The sequence below is a fragment of the Hypanus sabinus genome, chromosome X1 (assembly GCF_030144855.1).
Source record: "Hypanus sabinus isolate sHypSab1 chromosome X1, sHypSab1.hap1, whole genome shotgun sequence".
Classification (NCBI taxonomy): domain Eukaryota; kingdom Metazoa; phylum Chordata; class Chondrichthyes; order Myliobatiformes; family Dasyatidae; genus Hypanus; species Hypanus sabinus.
In genome coordinates, this window is record NC_082738.1 from 24,084,746 (window position 1) to 24,099,018 (window position 14,273).

General features: G+C 40.1%; 1 long non-coding RNA gene across 1 annotated transcript; it reads left to right on the top strand.

Moving 5' to 3' along the window:
- The first annotated feature begins 1,964 nt into the window (after positions 1–1,964).
- On the top strand, positions 1,965–7,230 carry LOC132384461 (uncharacterized). Its single transcript, XR_009508906.1, has 3 exons — positions 1,965–2,065; positions 4,715–4,846; positions 6,564–7,230. It is a non-coding gene; the product is annotated as an uncharacterized LOC132384461 (long non-coding RNA).
- The last annotated feature ends 7,043 nt before the right edge of the window (positions 7,231–14,273 follow it).

The window sequence follows — 14,273 nt, forward strand, 5'->3', positions numbered from 1 at the left end:
TCTCAGGGTATAGTAAAAGTAATCACTTGATATCAAGATTGGGTGTAGCAGTCAAGAACTCAAGCAAAACTGAATTCTGTGGAAATCAAGGATTAAACTCCCCTTGAGTAATAACCCCAGAAATTAAGATTGTTTTTGCTGGGTACTAATTATTTTATCCCCTTTTCATCAGTACAGTAGTTTCTCGGGACTGTGACCTAAGACCAACCATTTTCATTCAGGTGTTCACTAATAACCTTTCATGCATGGTCAGGTCGAGTGTGGAGATGCTCAGTGATGATTAGACAGTCTCAATTCTATTCAGAATTCATCAGATAAAGTAGCTCCCAGTTATATGCAGCAAACTTTAACAGCAGGATGATAAATGGCAAGTAATACTTGTGGCAGTGCATGTGTCAGCAATCTGCACACCATCTGCACAGATGTAATCTCGATCCCATCACTGACCTAAATCTGTTACATAAATAATGTGGTTACAAAAATAGGTTAGAAGTTGAGCAACCTGTAGCAAGTGACTCAGCTCTTAACAGTCCAAAGCCATTACAAAGCCACTACCTATAAGGCAAGGTTTAGAGAATGCTCTCCACACATGAGTGAGTGCTGGTCTGACAATACTTAAGCAGGTCAATACCATTTGTTTCTTGTGCAATCGGATCCTTGATTTCCTCACTTGCCGACCCCAGTCAGTATGGATTGGCAACAACACCTCCACAATCTCAACAAAAACACGTGCATCACAAGGTTGTGTGCTTAGCCCCTGATCTACTCGCTTTATACTTACAGCTGTATGGCTAACCTCAACTCCAATGTCACATTTAAGTTTGTTGATGACACCACTGCCATTGGCCAAATCAATGGTGGTGATAAATCAGCATATAAGAGGGAGATTGAAAATCTGACTGAGTGGTGCTACAACAACATCTCATTCAATGTCAGCAAGACCAAAGAGCTAACTATTGACTTCAGGAGGAGGAAACCAGAGGTCCATGAGTTGGTTCTCATCAGGGGATCAGAGGTGGAGAGGGTCAGCAACTTTAAATTCTTGTGTGTTATCATTTCAGAGAACCTGTCTTGGGCCCATTGCATAAGTGCAATTGCGAAGAAAGTATGGCTGCGCCATTACTTCCTTAAAAGTTTGCAAAGATTCAGCATGACATCTAAAACGTTGACAAACTTCTGTAGATGTGTCGTGAAGAGTATATTGACTGAATCACTGCCTAGTATAGAAACAGCAATGCTCTTGAATGGAAAATCCAACAGAAAGTAATGGATATGGCCCAGTTCGTCACAGGTAAAGCCCTCTCCACTGTCGAGCACATCTACACAGAGAGAATTGTCACAAGAAAGCAGCATCCATCATCAGGGTCCTCCACCACCCAGGTCATGCTCTCTTCTTGCTGCTGCCATCAGGAAGAAGGTTCAGGAACAGTTACTACCATCAGGCTCTTGAACCAGAGAGGATAACTTCACTCAACTTCACTCACCCCATCACTGAACTGTTCCCACAACCTATAGACCCACTTTTAAGGACTTTTCATCTCATGTGCTTGATATTTATTGCTTACTTATTTATAATTATTATTTCTCTTTTTTTGCATTTGCACACTGGTTGTCTGCCCTGTTGGTGCGGTCTTTCATTGGTTATTGGACTTATTGAGTATGTCTGCAAGAAAATGAATCTCAAGGTTGTATATGGTGACATATATGTACTTCAATAATAAATTTACTTTGCACTTTGAAGCAAAGCAGTCTATTTATTTGGAATTCTTTCAATCATCTTAAACATTTACTTTTTTTCATCAGTGCATTCTGCCTGTGAGAACCATCTACAAAGTGTATAATCTGTGTATCATCTACAAACTGCACAAAAACATGTAGGTACCACTTTTAGAATTCCTTGCAAGGGAGAATCACACATATAAAATGAACTTGCTGGCTCTTGTTGAGATACACTGACAATGTTTTCTCTTTTGACCTCAGGCTCTTTTGCTGTCGGATGCCTTTCTTCATAGTTACGCACTTCACAATTCTGCATAATTAGCACAAGACACAGGCAGAAGACCAGGTGTGTTGGAACTTCGTTATTTGATCCAAGCCTGATGAGACCTGATTGTTTCAGATTGCCTATAATTTCTGATAAAACATCTAGGTTTAGGTCAAACTGTTTTGTGTTATACTCTGTCCTGGGCAGGATGACTCGCATGCTTCCTCTGTTCTTGATTGATTCAAGGTTCAAAGTTCTAAGTAAATTCATTATCAAAGTTTGGGTTTCACAAACTGCCAGCCAATTATTTTACTGTGTGTTTGAACGCATACAGTTATTTTTGATGAGAGTGAAGCCTAAAGTCTTAACCTGTTAAGTATATGCTCCTAAACCTTGGAGATTCCCTTCTTGCTTGTGAGTACTTGCTGTGCACAAATTAACTGCTGTGTATCCTAGATTGTAATAATGACTCTATTTCAAAAGCACTGTACTGGTTTTTGAAGAGCCTTCAGATGTCCTAAGATGTGAAAACCACTACATAAATGGAATCAAATACTTAGGATAACTGAGTTATTTTTAAATTCTTGTAAAATAAAATAACGTTATGTTTCAATAGTTAAAAGATAGGCACTTGGCAAATGCCAAGTATTCACCAGGAAATCGAAATGAAATTCATTTAACACATGGGAGAGTAAGGAGAAATATCGGTCCAATGGAGACACACAGTAAAATTTATAAGTAGCCAAGAGAAAAAAAATAAAGAATATAATTGTGGCTTTATTATCAAAAGCCTTTTAAACTGCAATAAGTTCAAGGGAAACAGTAGATTCAAGACATTTCTCTGGTTGTGACTGAGCTGCCAAATAAGTATTTTAAATGACTGTTCAGGCAGTTTGATGATGCTTAAGTTCCAAATGAACAGCTTGTTATTAAAGATTTTTATTATTAAAATAGTTTGTAATTCCATTTAATATAGATAGTTCCAAGTTCAGATAATTTCCATACAAGAGTGATTAAGTTGACAGGACAGGTTTTGTCAGCCCCTTGCTCAATAAAGTTAGAAATAGCTCCCTTAAATTGGAAATTAGCTCTGAAAGCATTTCTTAAAATTGAAACTGATAACAAATCAAAACCAGTACAGTACTTTCCTACCAGTTTTATTCATTATTGTGAAATGAATTCATCAAACAACTAGTGCATCAAACAAGTAGAAGTACTACAAGTAGAAGTTGAATACAAGGGAATTAGAACTGGTTCTAAATTGCAGTCAAAAACTTAAAATTAATGGATAATAATCTATTAATTGATGCACTACCCAGGAGCTTCATTGTTGGATTGGCCTCTGTCATGTCATACCTAAGTCAACGCTGTCTGAAAATAAACAGACCTAGATCTTTATGCCCAACTAAATTCTTACTTTAAGCTAGGAATCATTCTTGTCTTTCTTGTCTAGACTTTTTCCAAGCCTATTGCATTACCCATTATGAAGGGGAATCTAGCCAGCACACTGAGCTCCAGGTGCAGACTGGCCAGCGTCTGCATGGTAACAGAGAGTGTTGTTTGATTTGTATTGTACAACAGCTTGGAGACATGCTTTGGGTGGCGTCTGACGGGAAATACTCCTAGATTTTTTTAACTGTACATGCTCAGTATCAATGATGTGGGTGGCAGCATTGGGAGTATGGCAACTAAGCATGCAGATGCCACAAAATTTGCACAAGAGTTAAATAGTAGCAAAATGCAATCAACTCCAAAAAGATTTAGATGTGCTGGATACATAAATCACATAGTGTCACATAGTGTTTAATTTGGATAAATATGGGTGAGAGTGATAGGGTAAGAAGCATGATGGTCAGACTCAAGAGTCAAGAAATCAAGTGGCTCCTCAACTGAAGCACTTCTTTTTAATTTACGAGGGGTGATTGATAAGTTTGTGGCCTAAGGTAGAAGGAGTCAATTTTAGAAAACCTAGCACATTTATTTTTCCTACATTTACATGCCTAGTCCAGCGATCGTGGAGCATACGGATCCCTTCTTTGTAGAAGTCGGCGTCTTGGACCTCCGGAAGTGGTCCATAGCAGGGGTGATTGATAAGTTCGTGGCCTGGGTTAGAAGGAGATGAGTTATTAACTTCAAACTTTCTGCATTTTCACTCAAAGAGTTGAACTGCACGTGCATCTAACGAGAGCTAAATAATTCATTTCCTACCTTGGGCCACGAACTTATCAATCACCCCTGCTGTGGACCACCTGGAGGTCCAAGACGTTCTCGTTACTTGCACGTGCAGTCCAACTCTTTGAGTGATAATGCAGAAAGTTTGAAGTTAATAAGTCATCTCCTTCTACCTTAGGCCTCAAACTAATCAATCAGCCCTGCTGTGGACCACTTCTACGAAGAAGGGATCCGTATGCTCCACGACCACTGGACTAAGTGTGTAAATGTAAGAGGGGACAATGTTGAAAAATAAATGTGCTAGGTTTTCAAAAACTGACTCCTTCTACCCCAGGCCACGAACTTATCAATCACCCCTCATACTCATCTACAGAGCATCTTCTTGAATTCTGAAGGTTTGACTGCAGCAAGACTTTAACATTCTAAGTGCTGTTGCATTCATTTTTTTACATGTTAACTTTCAGAGGCTGATGCATGATTAAACATTATGAATCCTACAAAATAACACTTTATGGAATCCTTGAACTATCTCTGTCTGGATTTCTGTTTTCACTTCAGATATTCATTGTTTCACAATCTTTTGACACGATTTGCACTGATCCTTTGGTGTGAGCCATCACAATGGAGCAGCTAGTGAAGATGCTGACTCACAGCTCCAGCAAACCAAGATCTGACATTGCTGAAATGGATGTGAGTACCTACTGCCACTAATTCTGTTAAAGGTATCAGCCCTGTACTTTAAAACCTAGACTCAATTCATTCAAATTTCTTGTCATATTCCACTTAAAATTTTGTCCAATTATAATTTCTCGAGTGGCAGCAAACACTGGCTGCTCATGTTTGCTCTTGTACCCCGTTGCATGGTGCTCTGTGAGCAGCTGCTGTCAAGCTAGAATTAGATATGGGTGTACTTGCCAGGAGGAGACTGCAGGTGGCACTGCAGAGTGACCATGAATGGCTTTCAGTCTCAAATAACACGTTATCAGGAGAGCTTGGTGAGCTGGCTGACAGTCAGCAGGGCTCTTGTGTTGAATGTTTCACCCTGATAGGGACAGTGATTTATGCTTTCTTTACCCTGGGCAATTCCTCAATAGTCCTAGTAATCTGTTGGAGGATGGATTGTGCTCTGACACTAACAGTGCATCTTTGAATGGTGGATCCCAAAGCCAAGATGGCAGTTATCTGAGCTTCCAAGAAACTCAGAAGAGCTTGCGTGCCTGAAGACAGAAGTTCCACTTCCATGCTGGAAAAGATAGGCTCCAGCAACTGAGCAAAACCCTGTTTCAAGACTGGAGCTGGACTCTGCAACACCCCCATCCCAATGAACTCGACATTTCCCACATGCATTCAGCTAGGCCTGGCAAAATTCCATGAATCCCACTGAGTACAGCCATTAGCCTTCAGCTGTAAGTTTCCCCATCAGAATCTCATTTGATCCTCTGGAGCAGAACTGGTGTTCCCCTCTGGAGAACTTGAATCACAAGCCATCTTTCCTCCTTTGGCCAAGCGGCAAGATACTCAAGCCTGGCAATTCGCCATATTCTGGTCCCACATTTAAACTAGCCATGGTAGTGCACCAAATGCTGACATCTGAGCTAGCAGCTATGAACAAGGGACTGACCAAGTGTGTATTTGGGAGCATCTGAAAGTGGACAGTTACAGGGAGGGGAAGGGAGCAAATATGAGGTTATACTTAAAATATCTTCAGCTTGAAAATCAGGAGAGAGTTTTTGGATGGAGAATGAATTGGCTGTGAAAAAGCTGGTGAGATATGAGCATATATCAAAGATCTCTCTGCTGCTGGCAATGGACTTCACACAGTCCCTGATCATCAGCACACACTTTTGTGCTCTTGCAGGAAAAAGTGGAACACAGTCTTGACCAGGAGCAGCAAAATGTTGGGTATGAGCCTAGTTAAGACTGCATTCCACTTTCTCCTGCAAGAGCATAGTAGAAGTGAGTGTGTGTGTGTGTGTGTGTGTGTGTATAAGAGTGTTCAAATTCAGTTTATTGTCATTCAACCATACACATGTATTCTACCAAACGAAACAACATTCCACCGGACTGAGGATCATGACACAGTACACATAACACACATACATAAAATAATATTACCACAAATAAATTAACAAATAATAAGGTTCAATTATGATACAAGTTAAAAAGTAAACAGTATAATGCTACTGGCCCTTCATACATGATAAAACCTGGGTGGTGGCAGTGAGCTTAGTCGTTTTTCTGAAGGAGCTGTTTCCTAGGAGACCATAAAGCAGGCATGGGCAAACTTCGGCCCGCGGGCCATATGCGGCCCGTTAAGCTTTTTAATCCGGCCCGCAGAACTTGATGAAATTATATTAATAAACCTTGTTAACGTTTTTTCCCCGCAATTCTGGCGTTTTCCCAATAGATGACGCACTCTATATACATTGGATCTTTGTTGAGGTGCAGCGTATTACTCCACATTTGCGCTTTACTCTTTGTTCGGCTCGACCTATTTGCGTGAACAGGCGTTCAGCATCATGAACATCAACAAAGCCAGCCACAGATCCAAGTTAACTGACCGACACCTCAGATCCATCCTGAGAATCGCCACAACAAAACTAAATCCAGACTTTGATGCGCTGGCTAAAAAGGGAGACCAACAACACTGTTCCCACTGAAATTAAAAATATGTTTCTTCGTTGTGTTATGTAAAAAATGCATTTGAAAATATTTTTTTCAATAAGCCTTACATGTTACATGTCATTTCTGTTAAGTGATGGACATGAGTAGTGCGCAGGTGCACGTACGTTCTCAAAATAAAAAATGCGCTCCCGATCAAATAACGCGCTCCGCATACTGGCGCGCTGTCACTGTTCTGTCTTTGTGCTGGTCGTTGTTGAGTTTTGGCACAGGGGCCAATTGAATAAGAAGGAGCAGGACAAGTAGACCTGCATCTCCTACCGTTTTTGAAATAAAGACAGTCAGGAGGAGAGTGATGATGATAATATCTTGAAGGATAACAGAATTTTCAGTGCTTTAAAATAATAACTGTTACTATTAAAAAAGCTGTATTTTATTCATTTAATTTTCAGTGTTCTAAAAGTCATTTCAATAAATAGCTAAATACCATGGGACTTCAAAGACAGATATTTTGTTGTAATGCATTTGTTCATTTTCAATTGAAATTAAAGCACATGTTTTCTACATATCCCATGATATTTTATTTTCTCTTATGAGGTGTATTACCAAAACACTTCATCCATCTGCTCCTGGTTCAGCCCCCCTGTCAAATTTTAGAACACTTTGTGGCCCACAAGTCAAAAAGTTTGCCCACCCCTGCCATAAAGCATACTGTAGGAGCGGAATTAGGCCACAGAATGTGTTGAGGTGAGATTGTCCATTATTTGCACTCCCAGGAGTAAGTGTGTGTGTGTGTTGCATCTACCATAAAATGAACACTTGGCAGTGGGCAGAAACTATCTGAGTACTGGAATAGTGGTAAGTGTGTAAGAATTGGATAGGATTCTGTATTTCTAGAGATTGTGTTTGGGCTGTTGCATGTGGCAATACAGGAGGTTTGTGGGGTAGTTGTTGGGAAGGTGGTATTTGACAATGTCTTCACTGACCTTTACCACCTGTGTGAGATCACTGAACTGGAACCATTTCTGCTTGCTGTAATCCTGGTATAAGCAACCTCTTGCCACTACCTCCTCATTATTGACTTGAAGTTCTTCAACTGAAGCTTTAGAATTTCAGCAGAGATATAATCACTCCTGATGCCTTGCTGTTTTTCTGCTTCAGATCCTGTTTTCCCAAGTTCTTGTTGGCCAGTGATGAATAGGCTGCTGTGTGTGGGGTGGAGAATAGGGTGCTCATATTAAGGAAAGAGTCACAGTTGAGGAAGTCCTCTAAGTACACATTCCTTCCAGCTTTCTGTCTGATGAATTCACCACCATTCTTAGCTTTCAGTGTTGTGCATGCTTTGGATATTTGGGCCAAGGACAGAATAACAGGAAAAAATCTAAGCATCTGAAATTTAATGGATTCAGTTACCAGCCGGTGAGGTTGAAACTTGGTGCATCAGTCTTTGATTACCAGGACTTGATGTTATCAGCTTCCATTTTTTCATAGCTAGAATCAAACTCCTTGACATGATCATTCATCAGATAGCTGCTTGATTGGGATGTCATGCTGCATCTGTATAAAACATTGGTTAGACAGCACTTGGGAGGACTGCACTTTTAGTCACCACTCTATAGAAAAGATATGGTTGCGATAGAGATCATATAGAAGGGATTCATCACGATATTGCCTGGAATGGGGGCTACAGTTAAAAGGACAAATGGGATTGCCTGCGCTTATTCTCACTGGAATTTAGGAGGCTGAGGGGTAACCTTACAAAGGCATAGATAGGGTAAATTGTCAAAATCTTTCTTCTAGGGTGAGGAGTACATTTAAGGATATTGGTTTAGAACCATAAAACAATCACAACAAAGTTTAGTCTAGTTCAAATATAAGAATACGGAGAAAACCAGAAGTGCAAGTCTGTATGATTAGAGTTTTTCCACACAGAGGATTGTGGTTATATGAAATAAGCTGCCAGAGGAGGTGGTGAAGTGGTCGAGGCAGATGCAAGTATGGCATTTAAAAGGGAATTATATAAGTACTTGGATAGGAAAGGCATAGAGGGATATAGTCCTCATGAGGGTGAATGGATGAGCTGGACCAGAAAAGCCTGTTTCTGTGCTGCATGATTCTATGACTTCATAACTCTATATTGTATTTCTTGCAGTTACCTGAGTTTGAACAATGCAACGTTCAGATGTTTAATGCTCGAAAGATATTTTATCTCATGATCATGCTCGTCCTATCTTAGACCACCTGTCACAGATTGACTTGACATAGATACATAAGTACATTCAGGAAATGTAGAATAGAAAGAGAAAATACAATAATAAAGGGATATGGTACAGGATTGCCACACTGAATTTGCTTTACGTTTGGTGATTTGGGTGATACATCCCCAGTGCAGACTGGTTAGACTATGTAGCAATTAGAATCTGAATCAGAATCAGGTTTAATATCATTGGCATATGTCGTGAAATTCGTTGACTTCACGGCAGCAATACAAGGTGAATTACAGTAAAATATATATATATAATTTGTTGTGATTGTTTTATGGTTCTAAAACAAATGCAATAAATTAACTTTAGACACAATCTGGTCTACTTACAGTTTTCTGTAAGTAATCTGACTTTATTACCCTATGAAACCTCTTACAAATGGAAGGACCTTTAATGGATCAGCCCTCTGTTTTCCCTTTTTTAAGGAAAAGACAACTGGTCCACTCAGCCTTAATTTATAAATAAAACCTGTCATTTTCGGCATCATCCTTTGAGTTTTTGACCTATTCCATGACCACTATGTCATTTTCATAACATAGAGATCAGCAGTCTATGCATATGGTTTAACTAAGGTTCAATACAAGTTTTACATAAACTCCCTATTTTCACTTCTATAAATGATTCTCAGAGCTTAGTTTACATTTTTATGGCCTTACTAGCCTGTGCCAGTATTTTTAACAATGTGTAAATCAACCTGTACTCCTTGATCGCTAAAATCTCCAATCCTAACTAAGACTCCTATTTTCCAAGAGGAATGTGACTTTTTTATATTACTTATTAAAATCCATCACTAAATTTTATTTTTCAATAGTTTGTGAAATTGGAAGGAGCCACAACCGTCCCATTGGCAATCACGGCCAGTGTGGAGTCACCTTTGCCTCTTCTTTTCATCTTCTGTATTTTGCTGTGGGCTTTGGAGAAATTTTAAAGGTTCTAAAAGGTGCAGTGCCTCAGAGTGACTAATTGATGCTTGACTTATTCTGATGAGATACTAAATTATCTTGAGCTCCCTGTTCTGCCATAATGTCACTCTACTTAATCGAAATTGCACTTGGTTTGGATCATACAGAATCTACATAACAGAGATATAGAAGAATTATGGTTGAGGACTTAGCTGCCAGCACACATCCAAATATCATTCCAAGAATGTATTTTGTTCTTTTTTCCCCAACATGGTCTGCTCCTCTCCTAGAAGCAATCAATCATACTGAGTGCAGCTCTACCGTTATGGACAACCCTCTTACAAATATGCTGATCCCTAGTATTGAGACTCAAGTTATTGCCATTTGTTGGATAGGCCATTTTATATTTGCATGCCTGACAAAAAATTCCAGAAATACTCCTGACGAGGATACATACAGCGTGAGGTAGGTCAGCTGGCTGATTGGTGTCACAACAACAATCTTGCACTCAACATCAGTAAGACCAAGGAATTGATTGTGGACTTCAAGAAGGGCAAGTCAAGGGAACACATCCTCATCGAGGGGTCAGCCGTGGAAAGAATGAGGATCTTCAAATTCCTGGCTGTCAACATCTCTAAAGATCTATCCTGGACCCAACATATTGATGCAATTATGAATAAGGCATACCAACAGCTATATTTCGTTAGGAGTTTGGGGAGACTTGGTATGTTACTAAAGACTCTTGCAAATTCCTGCAGATGTACCATGGAGCGCATCTTACTGGCTGCATCACCATCTGGTATGGAGGGACCACCGCACAGGATTGGAAAAAGCTTCAGTAAGTTGCTATTCAGCCATCTCCATCATGGGCACAAGCCTCCCCAGCATGGAGGCCACCTTCAAAAGGTGATTCCTCAAAAAGGAATCATCCATCATTAAGGACCCCATCACCCAGGACATGCCCTCTTCTCATTGCTACTATCAGGCAGGAGGTACAGAAGCCCAAAGATACACACTCAACATTTTAGGAATAGCTTTTTGTTGAATGGACAATGAAGCTATGCACACTTTCTCACTACTTTTCTTCTTGTTTGCTCTCCTCTTGTGCTACTTATCTAATTTAATTTTTTATATATCCAGTAGATTCTGGTTAAATGGGCCATCAGGCAGTGTAATACCATGGATTCTTAACTTGGTAAGCAGCCTCATGTGTGGCACCTTGTCAAAGGTCTTCTGAAAGTCCAAATATACAATATCCACTACATCCCCTTTATCTATCCTACTTGTAATTTCCTCAAAGAATTCCAACAGGTTCGTCAGGCAGGATTTTCCCTGAAGGAAACCATGTTGACTTTGTACTATCTTGTCCTGTGTCACCAAGTACTCCATCACCTCATCCTTAACAATTGACTCTAACATCTTCACAGCTGCTGAGGTCAGGCTAGCTGGTCTATAATTTCCTTTCTGCTGCCTTCCTCCTTTCTTAAAGTGTGGAGTGACATTTGCAATTTTCCAATCCTCAGGCACCATGCCAGAGACTAATGATTTTTGAAAGATCATTACTAATGCCTGTACAATCTCTAACGCTACCTCTTTCAGAACCCAAGGGTGCAGTTCTGTTGCACAGAGCGACTGAGAAGAACCCAAGCACAGGACACGGGCATGGAGATTGAGTTGGGGATGCTGGCATAGATGTGAACCTTGAACAGCAAACAGGAGGAATCTTGACACAGAGCTCTGATATGGAGTCTTGACATGGAGACAGGGTTTTCATGGAATATCTTGAAACTGGAGTTGAACTTAGAACAAATGGTTTTAATCAGACAAGGGAACGAAGTATCACACAAGAATAGACCAACAAACTGGCAACCTGTGATAGTGACACCATCGTACTTATTTCACAGTCTCTGATGAAAACCAGGTATACTGTAATTGAGTAAACTAGCAGCAATTGGAAACCTAATGACCGAAATTAGGGCATAATCAGGGAGAAAGGAGCGTTAAAGGGGAACAGCCAACCAGAAACATGACAAGTTCATCTGGTCCGGGTGACTTATGTACCTTTAGGTCTTTCAGATTTTTGAGCACCTTCTCTCTTGTAACAGTAACTGCACCCACTTCTCTTCCTTCACACACTACAACGTGTGTTTGCAGTGATAGTTTGCATTCAAAAAGTCACCTATAGTTTCAAGCATTCAGGCTTGGAGATGCCATAAATGGCCAGGAGTGAAAATGAAATTATTTCACTACTTCAATGGGTTTGAAACTATGAACAATTTGAAGGTATTGACCATCATCTTGAATGTTACAATGAAAATGAAGAGTTGGAGAATGCAATCGTTGATAGCATTGTATGAAGGCAGTCTACTATCTGTACTAGGTGTCTGTGCTAATTTTGTTTATTTACAATTAAAAGAACATGACACAAATCAATTCCTCCATCAGTAAGAATTAAGAACTAATACACAGTTTTACAAGTGCTACACCTGCCCATTTACCTCCTCCTGTACCTTCATTCAGGGCCCCAAACAGTCCTTCCAGGTGAAACAACACTTCACTTAAGAATCTGTGGGGGACTATTGTATCCAGTGTACCCAATGCGGCCTCCTGTACACTGGTTAGAGCTGACGTAAATTGAGGGACTGCTTTGCTGAGCATCTCTGTTCAATATGCCAAAAGCAGAATTTCCCAGTGGTCAAGCATTTTAATTCCTCTCTCCTCCATCAGTCCATGATGAGGCCACTCTCAAGGTGGAGGAGCAACACCTCATAATCCATCTGGGTGGCCTCCAACCTGATGACATGAACATCAATTTCTCCTAGTAATTTTCCCCCTCTTCTTCTATTCCCTACTCTGGCCTCATATCTCTTCTCGCCTGCCAATTATCTCTCCTGATGTCCCTCCTTCTTTCCTTTTTCTCAGCGTCCACCTTCCTCTCCTATCAGATTCTTTCTTCTCCAGCCCTTTACCTTTCCCACCCACTAGGCTTCACCAATCACCTTCTTGCTAGCCCTCCCTCCCCTACCCCCACCTTTTTCATTCTGGCCTCTTCCTCCTTCCTTTCTAGTCCTGAAGAAGTATCTCGGGCTGAAATATTGTTTGTTTATTTATTTCCATAGATGCTGAGTGACCTGCTGAGTTCCATCAACATTTTGTTTGTGTGTTACTCTTGATTTCCAGCTTCTGCAAAATCTCTTGTGTTTATAATACAGTACACAGTTTTATAGTACTGCTGTAGCATTGGTAGTTTTCTCATTTGTAGTGTATTTCATTTAAATACATAATTTTAAAAGGTATAATAGTTATACCTTTTTAACTATTTCCATGAAACTTCACCTAATTGGGACAACCACTTAATTAGACCATACTGTACTGGTCCTGATGTGTCCCAATTAACCAGAATCCACTGTATTTCTTATTGCAATTTATAGTGTTTTCATTATTATGTATTGCAATGTACTGCTGCCCAAAACAACAAATTTCACAACAAACCTGATTCCGATTCTGAGATTGCAGCTAGTTGTAAAAATAAGTGGGTGATTTTAACTTCCCTAATATTGATTGGTCCAAGCACAATGTAAAAGACTTAGACAGAGTGGAGTTTGTAAAGGTGTCCAAGAAAGCTTTTCCTATACCAATGTATTGGAACAGAATCAGAATCAGGTTTATTATCAATGATATATGTTGTGAAATTTGTTGTTTGGTGGCGGCAGTACAGTGCAATGCCTAAAAATTCTATAATAAATATATAACAATGTAAATATGTAGTGGAAAAACAGTAAGGTGATGTTCCTAGGTTCATGGACCAGTCAGAAATCTGATGGTGAAGAGAAATAAGTTGTTCCTAAAAGATTGTGTGTCTCCAGGCTCCTATATAGGAGGGAAGAGGGCATGTCTGGGAGTCTACAGCTATTAGAGAGGGTGCAATACAGGACCTCCTCCCAAGAAATGAGGTAGGGCAGGTAGCAGAAGTGCCTGTCGGCAAGCACTTTGGGTCCAGTGACCATAATTCTATTAGTTTTAACACAGCTATAGAGAAAGATACAATCAGTTCACAGGCTAGGGTCCTGAACTGGGGCAGAGTAAACTTGGAGCCATTAGGTGTGATCTTGCAGTGGCTGATTGGGCAAGATTGCTTGCAGGGAAAGGAGGGTCTGCTAAATGGGAGGCATTTAACAGTGTGATGTTAAGAGTTCAGAGCCTGCATGTTCCTGTTAGGGCAAAGCTGGCAGTTTTCCAGATGAAAAATATTGAGGCTCTGGTTAAGAAAAAGAGGAAGGCATGCACTGCACATAATCAATTGGGAACTAATAACTCTCTTGATGACAG